We start from the raw sequence: 21,514 nt of genomic DNA, 5'->3' as shown, positions 1-21,514 counted from the left end.
GGCATGAGCCGAAGGAGGGCTGGCACGGCGCAGGAGGGGCGGGGGTGGGTGGGGCAGGGGCCTCCCCTCCCTGCCCACTGGGAGTGGGAGTTCCCGGGGACTGTTTTTAGAACAGTAATTAAAAATGATAATAATACCAAGTCCGCCGAAATGAGGACTCTTGCTGGCCCCACTTTACAAACAGGCAAACCGAGGCAGAGAGAGAGCCAAGCCATTTGCGTGCTGGGTGGTAACGCCCAGATGTGAAATCAGGAGGGCTGAGTCCTGACTCCGGGCTCCTGGCCCTCTTAACCGTGACACCGGCAAAGCTCCACCACGCTGTGGCTTCTGTCACTGGGGGCCACAGCTGCCTGCCCACCCCACTCCGCTCCCTTGGAGTCCTTGGTTGTGCATCCTTGTCCAGTCATTCCTCTTCCGGGGACGTCAGTCTCCCTGTCTGTGTTATAGGAGGTTGGGCTGAATTGAAGTCATTTGTCTCGGGCGGTCAAGACCTCATGAGCCTAGACTGTCGCAACTTCCACTAGGGGTCACTTTCAAAGCCCCCAGGGGAGGGGGGATTAATCTGCAGAGTTCCAGGTCTGGGGTCCCCAGTCCTGACTTCCTAGGGCTGTGGGGCACGCTCTGGTTTTAACATCAGACAGGCATGAGTTTGAATTTCGAGTTTCTCTCCTTCCCAAGCTGTGTGACCTGGGGTAAGGGAATCTACCTCTCTGAGCCTCAGCTTGCTCATCTGTAACATGGAGAAGATGGTGATAGATGGACTGTTACAAAGACACACAGAGACAGAACAGGTTAAAGGCTTCACTCGCTGCCTGGCTCAGAGTGGGCCCGCAATAAATGGTAATAGATTTCCTTCTTGTAGCTGACCCTGAACTTTAAGGTGACCTTACAGGCATAATAATAACAACGGCACACTGTTACCGACTACTCACCAGTGCCAGGCACTTCTCTAAGTGCTCATCATTCAGTATTATCTCATTTAATGTTCTTAACAACCCGAAGAGAGGGGGACTATTGTTATCTCCATGTCACTGGCAGGAAACAGAAGCCCAGAGAAGTTAAGCAATTTCCCCCAGGTCACACAGCTCGAAAGTGAGAACGGGCAAGCCACTTCAGCTCTGTGAGCCAGTCTCCTCACCTCTAAGATGGGAATAATAATGGTAAGAAGAGTACCTCCTTCTTTGGCCGTGGGGAGGGTTTAATGAGCTTCCATTCACGAGGAAGGTGATTTTCGGTGACACGCGGCCCTCCATTCAGAATCAGTGAACTGCGTGGCAAGTCATCGCCTCCCTCTTAAATTCTCAATAGTCCAAGGAAAGGGGTTCGGTGGGGGCCAATACATGTTTATACCTCTTAACACTTAATCCCTTTGTTTGATACAAAGCAGGCAACTGCCCCAGGCAGCAGCGTCAGCTACCATGTAGTGACTTTATTTACGTTGTATTTATCTTTATAGAAGCTCCACTTCGGTTGGTCACATCCACTTTCCATTCACGGCAGGCTTACAAAGTTTCTTTTTTAAAATAAATTGGTTTACACTTTCTAATTCCGGAGGGGGGTGGTCCACGAATCTGGACGCGTGAAGAATTGGAGCGGAGACGTTTACACGCACACACATGCACGCTCGTAAAAGCTGTTGAAATCTGAGCGAGGGCTCTAGATCGTATCGATGTAAATTTTCTGGTTTTGAAATCGTGTGGTTAGATAAGGCGTACCTTTGGGGAAAACTGAGTAAATAGTACACACGACCTCTCTGTGCAGTTTTTGCACATTCTTGTGAGTGTAGAATTATTCCAAAACAAAGCGGGTTTTTTTTTTTTCTTTTAAGTCATTGATTAAGGTTTTAACCAGCAGAGGAATGGATCAATAAAATGCAGTCTGTTCATTCAGTGGAATATGTTCTGGCCTTAAAAAGGAAGGAGATCCTGACACCTGCTCCCACGTGGAGGGACCTGGAGGACGTGATGCTCAGTGACGTGAGCCGGACACAGAAGGACACACACTGTGTGGTCCACTCACAGGAGGTCCCCGGGGGAGCCACAGCCACAGAGACAGAAAGGATGGGGGGCCAGGGGCTGGGGGAGGGGTGGGAGTCAGTGTTTCATGGGGACAGAGCTTCAGTTTGGGGAGATGGAAAGTTCTGGAGACGGATGGAGGGGATGGTGGCACAACCGTGTGAATGTGCTTCATGCCACTGAGCTGTGACCTTAAAAGTGGTTAAGATGGCACATTTCGTGTTTCGTATGTTTTAACCACAATTTTTAAAAGTAATGATTTAGACTTTTAAATATGGTCTCATTTGATGGAATATCTTAGGTAAATGAGAGTTCAGGTGGGAGGCGGACATAGGAAAATCCTGAGGGGGGTCTGTCGAGGTCAAAAACTTGGGGATTACTGAGGGTGCACCTGCTGAGGGCTCAGCCCAGAGCTGGTGATTAATGAAAGAGGCTAATGTCTATTATTATTATTAATCATCTACGAGGTATTGAATGCTTTCTTTCTTTCTTTTTTTTTTTTTTTTGAGGAAGATCAGCCTTGAGCTAACTGCTGCCAATCCTCCTCTTTTTGCTGAGGAAGACTGGCCCTGAGCTCACATCCGTGCCCATCTTCCTCTGCTTTCTATGTGGGACGCCTACCACAGCATGGCGTGCCAAGCAGTGCCATGTCCGCACCCGGGATCCGAACCGGTGAACCCCGGGTGCCCGAAGCGGAATGTGCGCACTTAACCACTGCACCACCGGGCCGGCCCCTCAAGTGCTTTCATGTTCACACTCTGCCAGGTGCCCAGAGAGCCTCCTTTGAGATCCTCTGGGGAGATGGGAAAGACGTCAGGTTTGGAGATGAGAGAAGAAGTTCCCAGAGCCTGAATTAAAAGCTCTACTTGGGGGCCAGCCTGGTGGCATAGTGGTTAAGTTCACACGCTCCACTTAGGGTTTGCAGGTTCAGATCCTGGGTGTGGACCTACACACCGCTCATCAAGCCATGCTGTGGTGGCGTCCCACATACGAAGTAGAGGAAGATGGGCACAGATGTTAGTTCAGAGACAATCTTCCTCAGCAAAAAAAGGAAGATGGGCAACAGATGTTAGCTCAGGGCCAATCTTCCTCACCACAAACAAACAAACAAACAAACAAAATTCTACCTGACTCTCCATTCCCCAGGGGAGCAACAACTCCACCACTTAGCCCTAGCCTTGGCCCCAGATCCTCTCCCTAGGTGGGCCAGAAGTGTGTCCCCCACCCCACCCCACCCCCGCCCCAGCCTCTCCCAGCCCAGCTAGAAGCAGGGAGCCTGACGCCTTCCTCATGGAGGGACCACGCAGGGGTGGAGCAGATGGCCTCTGAGGTTCCTCCTTTCTCAGCTCTGGAGTGGGGCACAGCTCCTGGGATCTGGCTCCCTGAACCTTGGTGAAGGGTTTGGCTTCTGGAAGCAAGGTGGTGACAGATGCCACACCCAGCCCAGCCTGGAGAGTTTGGAAATCAGCCTGCACAGAGCTGACAAGGAAAGTAGGCCAGCCAGCCAGGAGCGTGGGTGCTGAGGTTGCACTCTCCCTGTGCTGGGGGGAGAGGAGGAGGCTGGAGAGCCGGTGGGAAGGGCCGGAGCCCGGGACGATGGGTGTATGAGTTTCCACGGCGGCTGCAACACGTGAGCGCAAACAGTGGCTTAAAACAACACACGTGGGGCTGGCCCTGTGGCCGAGTGGTCAAGTTCGCGTGCTCCGCTGCAGGGAGCCCAGTGTTTCGTTGGTTCAAATCCTGGGCGCGGACATGGCACTGCTCATCAGACCACGCTGAGGCAGCGTCCCACATGCCACAACTAGAAGGACCCACAATGAAGAATATACAACTATGTACGGGGGGCTTTGGGGAGAAAAAGGAAAAAAATAAAAAAAATCTTTAAAAAAAAACAAACAAACACGTGTATTATCTTCCAGTTCTGCAGAGAAGGAGTTTGAAATGAGATTTTTGGAGCTAAAATAAGGTCTCCAGAGCTGGTTTCTAGAGGTCGCCTGCATCCTTGGCTCGGGGCCCCTGCCTCCATCTTCAAAGCACGTCATTACTTCTCCTGATTCCGTCATCACGCCCCCTTTGTCTGACTCGGATCCTCTGACAAGGCCCCTTGTGATGGTGTCAGGTCCACCTGGACAAGGCAGGGTAACTTCTTCCTCTCAAAGGCCTGAATTCAGTCACCCCTGCAAGTCTCTTTTGCCGCGGGAGGTAACAGCCCCAGGTTTCAGTACTGAGGCCCTCTGTGTCTGGCTCATATCACTGAGCATCCCGTCCTCTAGGTTTATCCACATTGTAGCAGGTGTCAGGATCTTCTTCCTTTTCATGGCTGTGTAATATTCCAGGGCATGGATGGACCACACTGTGTGTATCCATTTATCCATCAATAGACACTTGGGTTGCTTCCATCTTTTGGCTACCGTGAATCATGCTGCTGTGAAAATGGGTGTATTTAGTCAGAGTTCTATCAATCCACCTGCCACGGCGATGAGGAGATGAGGCTGGGAACAGCGGGATTGGGGGCTGGGAGCGGGGCTGGAATAAATTTGGGCTGAGATGGACGTGAGGATGGAACTGGGGGTGAGGATGGGTATAGGGTTGTGAATGGAGATGGGGAGCAGGACGGAGCTGAGGCTGGAGACGGAGCTGGAGGTGGGAATGAGGTTAGGGGTGGGACTGAAGATGGGGTTGACGGCAGGACTGGACATGGAGGGGTTGGGGACATAAATGGGAATGGGGGTAGGGTCAGAATTGGGGATGAGTTTGAGGACAGACTTGGGACGGGTTTGGCATTCGGATGGGGTTGGGGACCTCATCCCGTTGGAAGAAGAACTTCGGATAGAGTCTGTCCACCCTGGATCAGCACCCAAAGGGACTCCCATGGGACTTGAAAAGATGGGAGCTAGACACCAATGGGGTGGCAAGTAGGCTGCCAATGTGCCGTGACTTTTCCCCATCTCCACTCACCCAGGCAAAGGTCTGGTGTCCTCTCCTTGCTTCTGGGGCTCCCTCCTACTCTTCCTTCTCTCTCCCATCCTCAACCCCATCCTCAGGTTTGGACCAGCAGTCTGTCCTTGGTTGCTATCAGACGTTGGTGGCCACCTGGGCCAGGGTAACTGTTCGTGAAGACCGCGAGAAACCCCGTCGCTGCCATGACGCTCGGTTGCAAGGCCATTGGCAGCCTCTCCCACCTCCATTCTCTTCTCTCATCCTCATTGTGAGCATCAACTAGAAAGAGACTGATGTTTGTCTTTATCCGAGTTTTCGTAACCATCAAATAACATGTGTGCATCACAGCAGACACAAGTTAGCAAAAAGAAAGTTAAACTCACCGACAATGACAGTCCCGAGATAACCGCTGTTCATGCTGAGCTATTTTCAGCTTTTCAAAATTCATTGATATTATTTCTTGACAAAGATTTGGATGGTATTGTATGTTTGTAACCTAATTTTTTTAACTTAAAATGTCATTAACGTTCTTCCCTATTTCGAAGCATTCTAGACTATATTTTTTAAATTTGATTATTATTTTAATGATGGTAAAATACTCATAACACAGAACTTATCATCTTAACCATTTTCAAGTGCACAGCTCAGTGGCATGAAGCACATTCACATGGTTGTGCAAACATCCCCTCCATCTGCCTCCAGAACTTTCTCATGTTCCCAGACTGAAATTCTGTCTCCATGAAACACTGACCCCCACCCCTCCCCCAGCCCCTGGCCCCCCCATCCACTTTCTGTCTCTGTGGATGTGGCTCCTCTGGGGACCTCCTGTGAGTGGACCACACAGTGTGTGTCCCTCTGTGTCTGGCTCACGTCACTGAGCATCACGTCCTCCAGGTTTATCCACATTGGAGCAGGTGTCAGGATTTCCTTCCTTTTCACGGCTGCGTAATATTCCAGGGTGTGGATGGACCACACTCTGTGTATCCATTTATCCATCAATAGACACTTGGGTTGCTTCCATCTTTTGGCTACTGTGAATCATGCTGCTGTGAAAATGGGTGTATTTACTCAGAGTTCTCCAGAGAAACTGAATCTATTTGTCTGTCATCTATCTATCTATCTGTCTGCCTGTCTGTCTGTCTGTCTGTCTATCTATCTGTCTGTATATCTAGCTAGCTAGCTAGCTGTATACCTATCTGATTATCTATGAGGAGATTTACTATAGGAATGGGCTCACCTGATTATGGAGGCTGAGAAGGCCCTTGATCTGCCATCGGCAAGCTGAAGATCCATGAAAGCTGGTGATGGAATTCAGTATAATTTCAAAAGCTTGAGAACCAGGAGCACTGACGTCTAAGGGCAGGAGAAGAGGGATGTCTCAGCTCAAACAGAGAGCAAATTCCCTCTTACTCTGCCCTTTTGTTCTATCCAAGTCCTCAATGCATTAGATGGTGCATTGGTGAGGGCATCTTTTTCACTCAGTCCGCTGATTCAAACGCAAATCTCTTCCAGAAACACCCTCACAGAGACACCCAGAAAAAATGTTGTACCAGCTTCCTGGGCATCCCTTAGTGCAGTCAAGTTGACACATAAAGTGAACCATCACAATGGATAAGTCACTATCTTTTTGACGGCTGTATACTATTCCACTATATGAATGGATGCACCTCGTATACTGAACTGACCTTTTATTGTTGGAAAGTTCCTTTTCTTTTATGAATAATGCTATTGTGAGTATCTCTTAAGGCTTAATCTTTGAGCCACAAGTAATGATAAAGTCCAATGCTTCTGTGTCCAATATGGCAGCTCCCGGCCACACATGGTTCCTAAGCCCTTGAAACGGGGCTAGTGCCCCGTGTTGAAACAATAATGTTTTGGATAGATTGGGTTAAATAGAGGATATTATTAGAGTTCACTTCAGCTGTTCCTCTTTACTTTCCAAAATGTGGCTACTAGAAAATTTTAAGTTATGTATTTGGCTCATCCAGGACTTCAACTGGACGGTGCTGAGCTAATGTTGGTTGGCAGGACCAAGCCCTGTGCTGGGAATTACCTCATTTTGTTGTCCCAGATTTCCTGGGAGTGCCAGAGGATGCAACTAAAACGGTGTCTCTGCAGTATCTGCTCTTAATCATCAAGGTTCCCCTCCTTCTTGTGGGATAATATGTCTTCCCATCTCCCAGAGGAGAAAACAGAGGCTTCTAGACGTTTGAGTGACCTGCCCCAGAGTCACACACAAGGAGAGGACACTGTTTCCCAAAGTGTGGGACATGCAGCTCTTTATGGCCTTAAATAACACGGGATCCCATGGTGAGAAAGTTCGCCTCTTGGCTTCTCTTTCTGGCTGATCCAGCCAATGAGAAAGACTCCCTTAGGTGCTGGTGTGTCTCCAGAGCGTCTCTGACAATTCCTTGTCTGGGCTAGAATTTGAATACGACCATTGGCTTCTCTGTGTTGATTTTTAAACAGCTCAAATGAGGTATAATTGACCTAACAATAAATTGCACATGTTTAAAATATATAATTGGATATGTTTCGACAGAGGACACACCCGTGTAACCACTGCCACAATCCAGATAACGAACAGATCCATCTTAGGATAGGTTTCTATAGTTGCTTCCTGTTTAATTTTCTGTCTTGCCACTTAGGAGAGCAATGTGAAGTTGCCTTTTGAAATGAATGTATGCATTAAAGTTTTGGAAAACTGAGTTCATATAAAGGTGAGGTTGAAGTGAATCCTGGTTACAGGGGCAGATAAGCAGAAGTTTGAGCTCTGAAAGTGCCCAGGGCTATGATTGGGCAACTAGTGCCATTTGAAGATGGACTGTGTATTAGGTCATAGTATTTTATTGGTGGGAGACCTTTGAACTTGATTAATGAATTGTGGTTACGTAAGAGAGTGTCCTAGTTCTTAAGGATGCCCAAAAATGCTTGCGGCAAAGATGTCTACAGCAAAACCACTACAGAGAAAGTACCTAGGACCCTTTCTGACAGAGCAGGCTGCCTCTGCCACATTCAGTAGAGTGGAAAATGAACACTCGGGGCCGGCCCGGTGGCGCATCGGTTAAGTTCACACATTCCGATTCAGCGGCCCAGGGTTTGCCGGTTTGGATCCTGGGTGCGGACATGGCACCGCTTGGCAAGCCATGCTGTGGTAGGCATCCCACGTATAAAGTAGAGGAAGATGGGCACAGATGTTAGCTCAGGGTCAGTCTTCCTCAGCAAAAAGAGGAGGATTGGCAGCAGTTAGCTCAGGGCTAATCTTCCTCAACAGAAAAAAAAAAAGAAAGAAAATGAACACTTCCTTGCAATCACAAACTCCCCTCCTGGATTTACGTCCCCCTGAGAAGGTCTCACACGTGGACCCAGGATTCACATACAAGATTATTCAGAGCATCTTTGTTTGCCATAGCAAAAGTCTGGAACATTCCTAAACTGTAGACTAGATAAACAAATGGGGGTGTCTTCCTTCCACAATATCCACGTAAATAAATGAACAGCAGGCACGTGCATCGGCATGACTGACTCTCAACAAGATAATGAGCAAGAACAAAGCTTTAAAGCATGTCACAAAACAACACATCTGCTCATAGAATGATCAAAAATCAGGCTACATTAAATAACCTTCAGGGTGCGGCTGCCACTCAGCAGTCACGCACCTGCACAGACATATTCCTTGTTAAAATATCGTGATACCAGTTGGTGACTAGCTGGGGCTTCAGACCTGCCTCACTCCAGTGCGTTGCTTGACCATCCTGGTCTTTCCCCAGTGGCCCAGGGACTGCTTCCTGACCCAGCAGCCGAAGAGTTGAGATCTGGCAAATATTTTCCATACTGCCTTAGGTTTAGGGAGACATGCATATGTGAGAAAAAATGCTTTCAAAAAAGCAACACCAAATCCAGAAGACTGGTCGTCTTGGTCAGAAGATCATGGGAGAGGATGCATCTAGAAAGAGTCACTTATGGGTTTTCATTGGGGTCGGCGCCTTCCTTCCCGTTTATCTCCCTATACATGAGGAGAGCAGAGGGAAGATGTCATTAAACCCCATTAGGAGCCATCCTCCTGTGTGAACTTCTGCTTCAGCCACGTCCCCAAACGGCCTCGAAGTTTCTAGAAATCCCTCAGTCTCCTTCTAACGTGGCTTGACTCCGTTACTCGTTTGGACAAGGGTTGCCACATTAAATGCCGGATGCTCAGTTACATTGGAATTTCTGATAAGATCAACAGTGAGTAATTTTTAGCCTGAGTGTGTCCTAAATATCGCGTGGGGTCAACTTCTATGAAAAAATTATTCCTCGTGTATCTGGAATGCAAATGGAAACGGCCGTCTTGTATTTTTATTTGCTCACTCTGACAATCCTAATTTGGAAGTATCTCCTTAACTGACTCGCTGCCCCGTTTCTCCCTCCAAGAAGAGAGTTCTGGAAAGTTTATCTTTCGTTGTCTCCTCTCCCAAAATCTGACAACCCCGATGATTATTCTGAGGTTGATCTTTTGTAACGCTCCGCCCCCTATTCGTCTAGAGGGAAATGGTGACAGTTTGGAGGACTTCGTGCCATCTGGGATCTCTGCCAGACTTTAAGGTTCAAAGATTTGAGGCTTTTAAATGTAGTGTTAAAGTCCAACATTTCTCTTCAACATCACGGCCAAGATCACTGGGGTCCAAGGGAGAGACAAGGAAGAATTCTCCCCTATGGGTTCCGGAGGAAGCGTGGCCCTGCCGACACACCGATCTTGGACTTCCAGCCTCCAGAACTGTGAGACAATAAATTGCTGTCTTTTAAGCCCACAGGTCTATGGTGCTTCATTACGACAGCCCCAGAAACTCATATACACTTTGTTTTTCCATCTGCCAATTGACTTGGTGAGTTGAGGTAGTGTTACCCAGAGCATCAATCAAGACAAATAAGAGCTTCCAGTGGTGTGACCGGCTCATCCCCGTTTGCCCAGGACTTTCCCAGTTTTAACATGGAAAATCCCACATGCTGAGAAAAACCCCAGGAAAGCTGGGAGTGTTGCTTATCCGAGTTCTTGGAATGATTTGAGGTGGTGTCTGGATGGACATAGCCTCAAAGAACCTTGACTCGCCTCGTGAGAAAGTCATGCCCTTTTCAATTGTTCAATTCTTCTGATTATGTTCGGGAGGAAGTCTCAGGTGATAAGTGTCTTTAACACGCCACTAACATCTGCTAATTTCCCTTTAAAAAAACAAGATGAGGTTCAAAGGCTGAGACAGGGAAAACAGGATGGTGGGTCCTCCAAAAGCCAAACATAGAATTACCACACGATGCAGCAATTTCACTCCTAAATGCATTTCCAAAAGAACTGAAAGCAGGAACTCAAACAGCTACTTGTACACTATGTACAAGGTGGAAGCAACCCAAGTGTCCATGGATGGATGATGGATGAACACAATGTGTTCCATCCACACAACGGAATATTATTCAGCCGTGAAAAGGAAGGAAATTCTGACACCTGCTCCAACATGGATGAACCCTGAGGACACGATGTTCAGTGAAATAAGCCAGTCAAAAAAGGACACATACTCTATGATTCCACTCATAGGACATCCCCAGGGCAGTCAAATCCACAGAGACAGAAAGTAGATAGTGGGGGCCCGGGGCTGTGGAGTCAGTGTTTCATGGGGACAGAGTTTCAGCCTGAGAAGATGAGAAAGTTCTGGAGATGGATGGTGGAGATGGATGCACAACAATGTGAATGTACTTGGTTAAAATGGTAAATGCCATGTTATATATATTTTACTGCAATAAAAAAAAAAAGGAGGAAGTGATAAACTGTGTTAGATCTGCCAACAGGACTAACCACATAAGGAATTGACAACTGACCATGGAATTTGTTATAATTTTAGGTCATTGATTTGAGATCTTCCTTCTGTCTCAATATAGGCATTTACAGCTATAAATTTCCCTCTGAGTACTGCTTTAGTTGCACCCCATACGTTTTGATACATTTGTCTTCATTTTCCTTCATCTCAAAGTGTTTTCCAGTTTCCCTTGTGTAACCATTGGATTTGGCTATTGAAATTGACCACTGGATTTGGCCATTGAAGTTAGCCATTGAATTTGGCCATCTGGAAGTCACTAGTGACCTTGACAACTGGTGTCCCTGTGGAGTTGTGGGGAGAAAGCCCGATTAGAGTAGATTCAAGAGACAATAAAAAGGGAAGGAGTGGAAACCAAGAGGAGATCCAACTCTTAAAAGGATTTTTTTTTCTGTAAAGGAGAATAGAGAAATGGTCCACAGCTAGAGGACAATGTGGGATCACATGTCTCCTTTTCTTTAAGATAGGAGAAATTATCACATGTTTACAGGCTAATGGGAATAATGAAGAAGAGAGAGAACATCTGACGGAAGAGGACACTTAATCAAGTGATGAGCTTGAGTGAAATGGAATCCAGGGCGAAGGGGCAGCGTTGGTCTTGGCTGGGAGCATGCACAGCTCTGTCAGAATAACTAGAAAGAGGACAATGTTGACAGCCCAGATGTAGGGAGACGGGTGGATGTGGTGGGATGCCATGGAAGTTCTCTTCTGTAGCTTTGTTCTTGCAGAAGGTTGGAAGCAAAGTCGGGAGCTGAGGGTGAGGAGGAAGGGGGAAGCTTGAGGGAGCAAGAAGGGTGGCATCTCACCGTATGAGGGAGTGGATGAGTCAAGGGACTGGGGGATGGAGTAAGGAGGAGGGAAAGAGATTGGTGGTCAAGAATCTCAAGGGAGACCAGTCGGCATGGCTGTGTGTGAGGCTGCCCAGGTGCAGGTGGGGAGCAGATGGAGGGTTGGCTGTAACCTGGATAGATTTGGCCAGTTAAATGTGATGATGGAAGAGACAGAAGAGGAAGTTGGGGATATAGGTCAAGGAGTGACTGACATGACAGACCATGGCTCTAAACTGGGTGAGGGGCGAGGGGAAAAGGGAGAGGAATTCATGGATTACAGATTCTGGCAGAACTAAAGGACCGTTTGAGTAGGAATACCAAACGGATTGAGCAGGAAAGAAAAGAAATGTGCGTCAGCGAGTAGGACATTTGAAATATGGAAAGGGATGCAGTTTTTGAGAATGACAAGGTCTGAAATAAGACCACGAGGGCTGAGGGCTGAGGTAGAGGGAGGATGAGATCACTGGGAGAGAAGAGTTGAAGGAATTGAAAGCCACGTGCCTGGAAGGACCATCAAGCTCAGTGGTTCTTGACCAAAGGCGATCTCCTCCCACCAGGGGACACTTGGCCATGTCTGGAGGCATTTTTGGTTGTCACTACTTGGTGGGGTTGAGGTTTCCACTGGCATCAAGTGGGTAGAGGCCAAGGATGCTTCTCAGCATCCTAAAAGGCACAGGGCAGACGCCACGACCAAGGACGATCTGGCTCCAAATGTCAATAGTGCCAAGCTTGGGCAAACTTGGTCTACATGGACACTGAAGTCCATAAGAATTATGCCAAGAGAAGAAGGGGGAAGGGGGAAATGAACCCGGAGGTGATCCACTGAAGGAATGAGAGGGCACGACCTCAGGGTTCAGAGAGGAAACAGCAAGGACAGATGGCAGAGAGTATTATTTGATGACCTGAGATTCGAAGCTGCACAGAGTTTTAAGGAAGAGTGAGAAGCGATGGCGGAGCAAGGACACCTACTTGACCCCATGAGGCACAAGAGCGTGAGGAGATGGGAGAGAAAATAACCATAACTTAAGAGCTTGCAGTCCTCTGGGGAGATCCAGGCTTCCATTGGGAAGAGAATAGAATATTTGAGAGAATATTTTGAGAAGAGGTTGAGAATATAAGGAATTTTGCTTCGGAAGGACGTGTGACTTCTTGGGGGAAGAACTTAAGTACTTCAAGATTTGGAGAGGACCATTAAAAAGTGAAAGGGGATGCCATTAACTGGAAGATCTCGGCAGCACCTTTATCTGACAAACAGCTCATTGTGAGAATATAAGAAGTCAATGACAAGAAGACAAAATAAATGGCAAAGGATTTAGAACAGACGCTTTGCAAAAGAAGCTATAGAGATGGCCAAAAGGCACATGAAAAGATGCGTAAAATCATTAGTCATCCTGGAAATGAACATTGAAACCACAAGGTGATACCACTGCACACCAGTTGGAAGAACCGAGGTTTTGAAACAACCTATCCATTCAAAGTCATGTTGAGGATGCAGAGCGACTGGAAGTCTCACACGCTGCTGGGGGGGTGTGTAAAATGGTGCAACCACTTTGGAAAACGATTTGGCAGTTTCTTTAAATGTTAAATACATGCCTTCTCTATGATCCAGCCATTCCACATTTGGTATTTCCCCAAGAGAAGCAAAAATGAATGCTCGCACAAAGTCTTGTACACAACACAAATGTTCAGAATGGCTTTTTTTGATAGTCCAAAAGTGGAAACAACCCAAATGTCCATCAACTTGTGAATGGATAAACCATCCATACAATGGTACATCCATAGAATGGAATATTATTCAGCAATGAAAAGGAACGAGTCAATGAATACATGCAACAACACGGTGATCTCAAAAACAGTAGCTGAGTGAAAGAAGCTAGTCACAAAAGACTACATACGATGTGATTCCATTTATATGAAATTCTAGCAAAGGGAAATTTTATGTCAATTGGCAGAAAATCAGGTCAATGATTGTTTGGGGATGAGCATGGGGTCAGGGTTGACTGCAAAGGGACCCAGGGGAACTTTTTGGGGTGATGGAAATGTTCTTTATCCTGACTTGGGTAGTGGTTACATGGACTTGTCAGAATTCATTAAAACTGTACACTTAAACTGGGTACATTTCATGATATGAACATCATATGTCAATAACAGAGTTGAGTTTAAAACAAGTTGGTCAGGGGAGGGGAGAAGAGAAAAATAGGGCTGTACAGAGTTGTGGCTTTTGGGTGATGGAGTCCTGGGCTCCTTGAGAACCTGGAAGAAATGAGTCAGGGGTCCAGTGGGCCTAGCTGAGGTTTCCATAGGCAGTTGGAGGCAGGCAAGCTGTGAGTGGCTGGGGGAGCCTCAAAAGAGGGCTTTGCATTCATTGTACGTTTTATTCAATTTCCATCAGTGTCTGGTATGTGATTCCATTTTTTCTACGTGTGGCAGTCATTTTAAAGTTTCTATTTTAAAATCAATATATTGAAACGTTTTAAATGAGGGGATTTGAAGCAAAAGGTTGATGATCATAGAGCTGGTACGCAATCTTGGGTGGTTAAAGTTTAGAAAGCCTTGTGGTTTCCCAGTACTTTCTATTGAGTCCCTTCCAAGAACACTGAATCTTAAAAAGCGAGGTCGACCAGATGGACTGCATTTTTAGAGAGAGAGAGAGAGAGAGAGAGAGAGAGAGAGTGAGAGAGTGTCTGTGTGTGTGCACGTGTGTAGGGAGCGGAGGGACAGAGAAAGATCTCTATGAGTAACCTAATCACTTACCCAGAAGGGGATTCTCCCCATTGGGCAGGTGAGGAGACAGCATCTACGGGAGGTTCAGACCCTCATCTAATATCCCAGAAAATAAGTAGTGGGGTTGAAATGGATTCCTGGGTTCTCTTTCTTCTACGTCACCACCCTTTAACTCTTAGTAACTATTATTAATAATAATTTAATGGTTTCCAACTAAAAAGTTGAAGCCATATTTATGCCTGTGATAAATACAAGATATGTTCAACATCCATCAACGGATGGATGGATACCCAAAGTGTGTCCTATCCATACGATGGAACATTACTCAGCCATTGAAAAGAATGAAGGGCTGATTCATGCTACGACGAGGAAGAACCTCGAAACCAAGCTCAGTGAAAGAAGCCAGACACAAAAGGTCACATATTTTGTGATTACATTTCTCTGAAATATCCAGAGAATGTAAATCCATAGAGGACAGAAAGTAGATGGCGGGTTGCCAAGGGCTGGGGAGACGGACGAAGGCGGAGTGACTGCTAATGGGTTTAGGGTCTCCTTTTGGGGAGATGAAAGTGTTTTGGAACTAGATAAAGGTGGTGGTCACACACTTTAGGGGAGAATTAGAAGCAATGTTGGACCCGGGACACCTACCTCACCCCAAGAGGCAGATGAGAGTGGGGAGGTGGGAGAGAAAATAGCCATAACTTAAGAGCTGTCATACACATTGTATATTGCAAAATGGTTCATTTTATGTCATACGAATTTTGCCTCAATTAAAAGAAGCACCACATGCTTATGGTGTGACACACAAAGGAACAAAAAGAAGAAAATGAAAATTACCCATACCTCACCACTCACAGACTCCTACCATCTAGGAAAGTAAACTCTCAACCCATATATATATTTGCAATAATGAGATTGTGGTGTCAACATTGTTTTATCATCTGCTTATTTTCCCCCTTAGAAATTACATCAAGGAAATCAAAATGGTGGCATCTTGGGGCATCCAAGGTGTATTGACTGAGAAGGGGCATGAAGGAATTTTCCAGATCTTGAATGGGGTGATGGTTACACCATGTGAAAAAAAACCATCCAGCTGCACAGTTAAGATGTGTGCACTTTACTGAGTGTTATGTTATAGCCCAATAAGTTTAAAAATTACACCATGGGACTCTTGCCACGTCAATAAAAATGAACACACAATGGCATTTTTATTGCTCACATCCCGTTTGAATGTCCGCACTAGGGGCTGGCCCCGTGGCCGAGTGGTTAAGTTCGCGTGCTCCGCTGCAGGCGGCCCAGTGTTTCGTTGGTTCGAATCCTGGGCGCGGACATGGCACTGCTCATCAAACCACGCTGAGGCAGCATCCCACATGCCACAACTAGAAGGACCCACAACGAAGAATATACAACTATGTACTGGGAGGCTTTGGGGAGAAAAAGGAAAAAAAAAATCTTGAATGTCCCCACTAAAATGGATCCTCAAAACTTTTGATGCTTCTGAAACTGATGGCTGACGTCAACACCTTGTTCTGCCTCCCCAACACTTCACAAATCTGTCTCCTCCTCTAGATTTCTCCTCTGAATGACTACACCTGCCCCGCCACTGGTCTCCCTTTGCAGAGAACGTTTGTCATATCTTTTTCTTGTTTTGGCTTTCCATCATCCAATCATTTCTTTTGGGGTTGAGAACTTCATCCCCTGTAGCGGTGGTGGTGGTGCTGTCCAGAGGAAGCCTTGACCTCCTAGCCAAATTGTCCCTGATGCTCAGTTTCTGGAACTTTCTGCCTGTTTTTCCCAAGGCACATCTTCAAGACTCCCAGCCAAGCTGGAGAGCCTCTAGTGTCTACAAAATGCTCTCTCTCTCTTTTTTTTAAGTTTTTTTTTTGGTGAGGAAGCTTGGCCCTGAGCTAACATCTGTTGCCAATCTTCCTCCTTTTTTTTTTTTTTTTTTACCTCCTCAAAGCCCAGTGCATAGTTGCATATCCTAGTTGTAACTCCTTCTAGTTCTTCCTTGTGAGATGCCACCACAGCATGGCTTGATGAGTGGTGTGTAGGTCCATGCCCAGGATCCAAACCAGCGAACCCCAGGCCACCAAATTGGAGCCCACAAACTTTACCACTTGGCCACTGGGCCGGCCCCAGGTTCTCTTTTTGCTTAAGATAATTTCTGTTGCTTTCAACCCCCAACGCTGACCGTCACATTCTGCCTCCACCATTGCCTCGCACAACCCATTCTCCACCCATTAGCCGTTCCTTCCTTGAGTCCATGAAGGTTCATTGAGCGGCTACTATGTGCTGGGCGCTGTTCTCGGTGATGAAATAGCCGTGAAAATGGTAGAGAGAAAAACCTTTGCTCTGGTGAGCTTATGTTTTAGAAGAGGAGACAGACAGTAAAGAAAACAAGCAGTAAAGGTGTCACATGGGAGCACTTCTCAAACTTTAGCGTGTATATGGAGTCCACGGGGAACTTGCGAAAGTGCATATTCTGATTCAGCATGTCTGGGCTGGAGCTGAAGAGTCTGCACCGCCAACAAGATCCCAGCTGACGCTGATGCAGCTGGTCCGGGAAGAGCACACTGAGTAGGAAGATACTATGCTAATAAATTCTCTAAAGAAAAATAAAGCAGAGGGGCCGGCCCGGTGGCGCAGCGGTTAAGTTCCCACGTTCTGCTCCGGCGGCCCAGGGTTCACCAGTCCAGATCCCGGGTGTGGACACGGCACCTCTTGTCAAGCCATGCTGTGGTAGGTGTCCCACATATAAAGTAGAGGAAGATGGGCACGTATGTTAGCTCAGGGCCAGGCTTCCTCAGCAAAAAGAGGAGGATTGGCAGCAGTTAGCTCAGGGCTAATCTTCCTCAAAAAAAAAAAAAGAAAGCAGAGAAGATAGTTAAGCTGTGCTGGGAGATGAGGGCAGGGGCTGTGGTTTTAAATAGGGGTGTCAGAAGGTGACAATGAGCATGGGCTTGATGGAGGTGAGGAGAGAGCCGTGGGCGTATCTGAGGGAAGAGCATTACAGGCAGAGGGAACAGCCAGGGCAAAGGCCCAGAGGCTGGTGTGTGCCTGATGAGTTAGAGGACCAGCGAGGAGGCCAGTGTGGCTGCAGTGGAATGGGCAAGAAGAGAGCAGGAGGAGGTGAAGTCAGACAGTCATGGGGCAGAAGGAGGCATCTCCCAGCCTGTGTAGAGCATTATGGGCTCATTATTAGGACTTTGAGTTGAGGGTGGCACGGAGCCATGTGAGGGTTCTCGAAGACTAACATGAGCTCACTTCGGTTCTAAAAAGATTCCTTTGGCCCCTGCCGGGAGGAGAGTTTGCAAGGGAGCAGGAGGGGAAGGGGGGACAAACGGGAGGCGGTGGCCACCACCGTGCAGGTGACAGATGATGAGGGCTCAGGTCAGGGAGGCAGCTGTGGGGGTGCAAAGAAGGGGTTGAGTTCCGGGTAAATTTGGAGGGCGAGCCAACTGGATTAGCCAACAGATTTTGGGTGCCATGAAGAGAGAGGAATCAAGGATGGCTCTGAGTTGCGTGGTATGAGCAAGTGGAAGGATGAAGGAGCGAGGCACGGGGGCGGGAGATAAGATCGATCATCCAGCTCAAATATGCTCATTTTGAGGAGCCTAATGAGACACCCACGGGGAGACAGGAGGGAGGGACTTCTGGAGCCTGGGAGAGACCTGGACTGAAGAGATAAGTTTGGGAGGCACCGGATACACAGGTACTTAAAGCCAGGAGACAAGATGAGATTCCCAAAGGGGTGTGATAAAGAAGATCCCGGGGCCTGCCAAGGCAGAAGAGTGCCTTTAAAAGACAAATCTGATAAGGGAGAAGGAAATCTTTCATCACAACAAGCCATCCATCAAGAAGGGTCTGTTTGATAAATTATGAGTCTTCCACAGGATGGAACGTATGCAGCCAACGAACAAGTAGCTTCAAGATTGGCTGGCGGGCACTCTTGTCTGTTTTTCTCCTCCCTTCCTCCACCCAGCTTCTTGGAAGGGGCCTGTGCCAGCGGATGCTCCATTTTGGATCTTGAAGACGAGGAGGGCCCCCCCCCAAAGGGATGGCTGAGGCGTGAGCTGCAAGGGGTGGTATACAGCCACCCTACCCACCCCAGATATGCCACAATATGGATGCTTGACAATTTTTTTATTGAAAAATGTAAATGATTTCATCAGTCCCCTCTCTCTGGACATCCATTTCCAATTCTTTGCTAACATAATGTGGTAGACTCTCTCCAAAGACGGCCACCATCAATTCTTTCCATCCCGTGTGCCCCCACCGCTCCTAACGCCGAGAGTCGATTTCCCCTCCCCCTCCCCTTGAAACTGGGTTTGGTCTTGTGACTTGGTCTGACTGACACAATGTGGCAGAAGAGCAGCCATATGACTTCCAGGCTAAGCTTTTAAGAAGATAGGTAGGTTGGGGCCGGCCTGGTGGCGGAGTGGTTAAGTGCACACATTCCGTTTCGGCAGCCCTGGGTTCCCCGGTTCAGATCCTGGGTGTGGACACTGCACCACTTGGCAAGCCATGCTGTGGTAGGAGTCCCACGTATAAAGTAGAGGAAGATGGGCACGGATGTTAGCTCAGGCCAGTCTTCCTCAGCAAAATAAAGAGGAGGATTGGCAGCAGATGGTAGCTCAGGGCCAATCTTCCTCAAAAAACAAAAAAAGAAGAAGAAGATAGGTAGCTTCCATTTGCTCTTTCAGAAGTAAAGACTTCCATACTGTGAGGAAGCCCAAGCAGCCACGTGGAGAGAGAGGTGCTCAGCCAGCCCAGTGAGGCTCCAGCTATGAGACCGCAGAATGGTCACCGTGAGTATTCCAGCCCCAGCGAACCCCACACGGAGAACAATCACTCAGACACGCCCGGTCTAGATGCCCCAATTGTGAGAAAGGACGAGCTGTGGTTGTTCTAAACCCCGAAGTCCGTGGGGTGCTTGTTACACAGCAATAACTAATGGAAACAACAGGTGTATAAACAGCTCTGCCATAAACAGCCTAGGGTCAGATCTGGGTGCTCAGCTCTGATCATCTCCTTAAAAAATGAGTCACCAGAAGCGCACGGTGCGAATTTGAAATTTGGTGTCAACTTAGTTTTCAGAGAATGTAGCAAAGTCCCTGGGCTGTTCAGGGGAGTCCATGTACCCACGGCCTCTTCAGCCCTCGGTGTTCCTGTGTCCTTTTTTAAATTTTCAATCTTTGGCAATTCAGTTGGCCTGTTTGGCATTCATCTCAGAGAAGGCAACTGTGATCAGGGCTTCTCTCTGATCATAGAGTGATAACCGAAAACCCGCAGGACCGGCTCACCTGCAGCCCAGTCAAAATCTTCCTCCCTCCCTCCCTCCCTCCCTCTCATCCTCCCTCCCTCCCTCCCTTTCTTCCTCCCTCCCTCCCTTCTCCTTCCCACCCTTCCTTCCTTTCTCTACTCATTTGTAGCCAAGAGTCAAAATCTTCTTCCCTCTCTCCCTTGCTCCCTTCCTTCCCTTATTCATTCATTGAAAATATACGAACAAAGTCTGGAAGAATAAAGCACTACAACGCTCCAGGTACTGTTCAAAAGGTGCTTTCCATTTCACATCTCTACCCACTTTAATCTAAATCAGTGATTTTCAACTGGGAGCCATTCTGCCCTCCGTGGGGACATCGGCAATGTCTGCGACATCTTCAGATGTTGTGATGGGGGGAGGGCTCTCCTGGCATCTAGCGGGTGGAGGCCAGAGACGCTGCTCCACACCCCACAACACACAGGACAGCCTCCCCATCAACCAAGAATTATCCCTCCCGGAATGCCCATAGTGGCGAGGCTGAGAAACCCCAATTTAAATAAATGGAATCGAACAGGATAACATAGAATAGGAAATATCAGAAGACATGGCTCAGAGTAAGGATAAGCGTCACGGCATAAAAGCTTTGTACCAGTGTCGCCGCTGCAGCAGATCGGGGGAAGGTGCAAGGAGGTGAGTGTGGAGGTCGGCAGGGGTGCTAGGCAGCCGAGGGGAGGGTTTTAGGCAAGGGAGGGACATGGCCCAATTAACTTTGAAGAGGCCCACTCGGACTGCTGAATGACAAGCCAGAGCGGGCACGGGACATGGCTAAAGTAGGACACCAAGGAGGGCGTCATCGAGGGTGGTACCTGAGGAGGTGAAAAGTGGCTGAAGGGTATAGATAGGCAGGGTCGGTGAAACAAAGGAGGCAGTGAGGGCAGGGCGGGTGCAGGGTGGTGGTATCTGATGGCCCGGCCCTTCACCCCAGGGCCAGGTGGGAGCTGGGGCCCTGGGGGCCACACCCACCTGGCTCACAGCAGAAACTGGGACAGCCCACACTGCCCCCTTACCTCCTCAGTCCCAGCTGGGGATATGCCACTTCCAGCGCCCAAATGCTGGCTCTCCCTTCCCCCCCACCCCTGCCAGGGAGGCCTCCATCAGGGGGACCTCCAGGACCTCCGACTCTATCTCCTCATCCGACTGGGACTCTCCCGTGAGCATGGAGGGTATAAAAGCTACCCTTACCTAGGACACCCAGTATCCAGTTTAGAGCCTAGCATTGTCGGCCTGGTGAACTCCTACCCATCTGTCAAAACCCACTTCAAAAGGACCCTCATCTGGGAAGACTTCTTGGACCTCTGTGGTTCCTGATTGAACATGTCAGTAGTTAATACACATCCATAGCTGATACAAACGGAGTACTTACTACATTCCAGGCCCCATCCTGGAGACCTCATGAACAACAACCCTAGGACTAGGGTTATTATCATTATCCCCATCTTACAGATGGGAAACTGAGGCTCAGGGACACACAACGAGTAAGCAGTGGGGCCAAAATTTGAACTCAGGTGACTTCTGTAGGCTGCCTCAGCAGCAGCTGTCCTTAAATCCTTCCCTGTGAGACTGGTTTGATCATCGCCATCTTCCAGATGAGAAACTTCAGGCCCAGAGGGGTCAAGCAATGCACCTAAGATCACACAGCAAGTCAGAGGTTAAGCTAGCTTGGTGCATGGGCCAGATGCCTCCAAACTTCCTCCCTTGTCACCCTTTCATCTCTTGGTTCATGAGCACCTACAGTGTATCAGGCACCATCCTAGGCTCTGAGGACAAAATAGGCGACAACTCTGAGAAGGCGACATTTAAGCTGAAAGATAAAAAAGAATCCACCTTGAGATGATC

Source organism: Equus quagga, chromosome 14 (genome assembly GCF_021613505.1).
Source record: "Equus quagga isolate Etosha38 chromosome 14, UCLA_HA_Equagga_1.0, whole genome shotgun sequence".
In the NCBI taxonomy this organism is placed as follows: domain Eukaryota; kingdom Metazoa; phylum Chordata; class Mammalia; order Perissodactyla; family Equidae; genus Equus; species Equus quagga.
The sequence above is the reverse complement of the archived record's forward strand: the minus strand, read 5'-3'. Positions refer to the sequence as shown.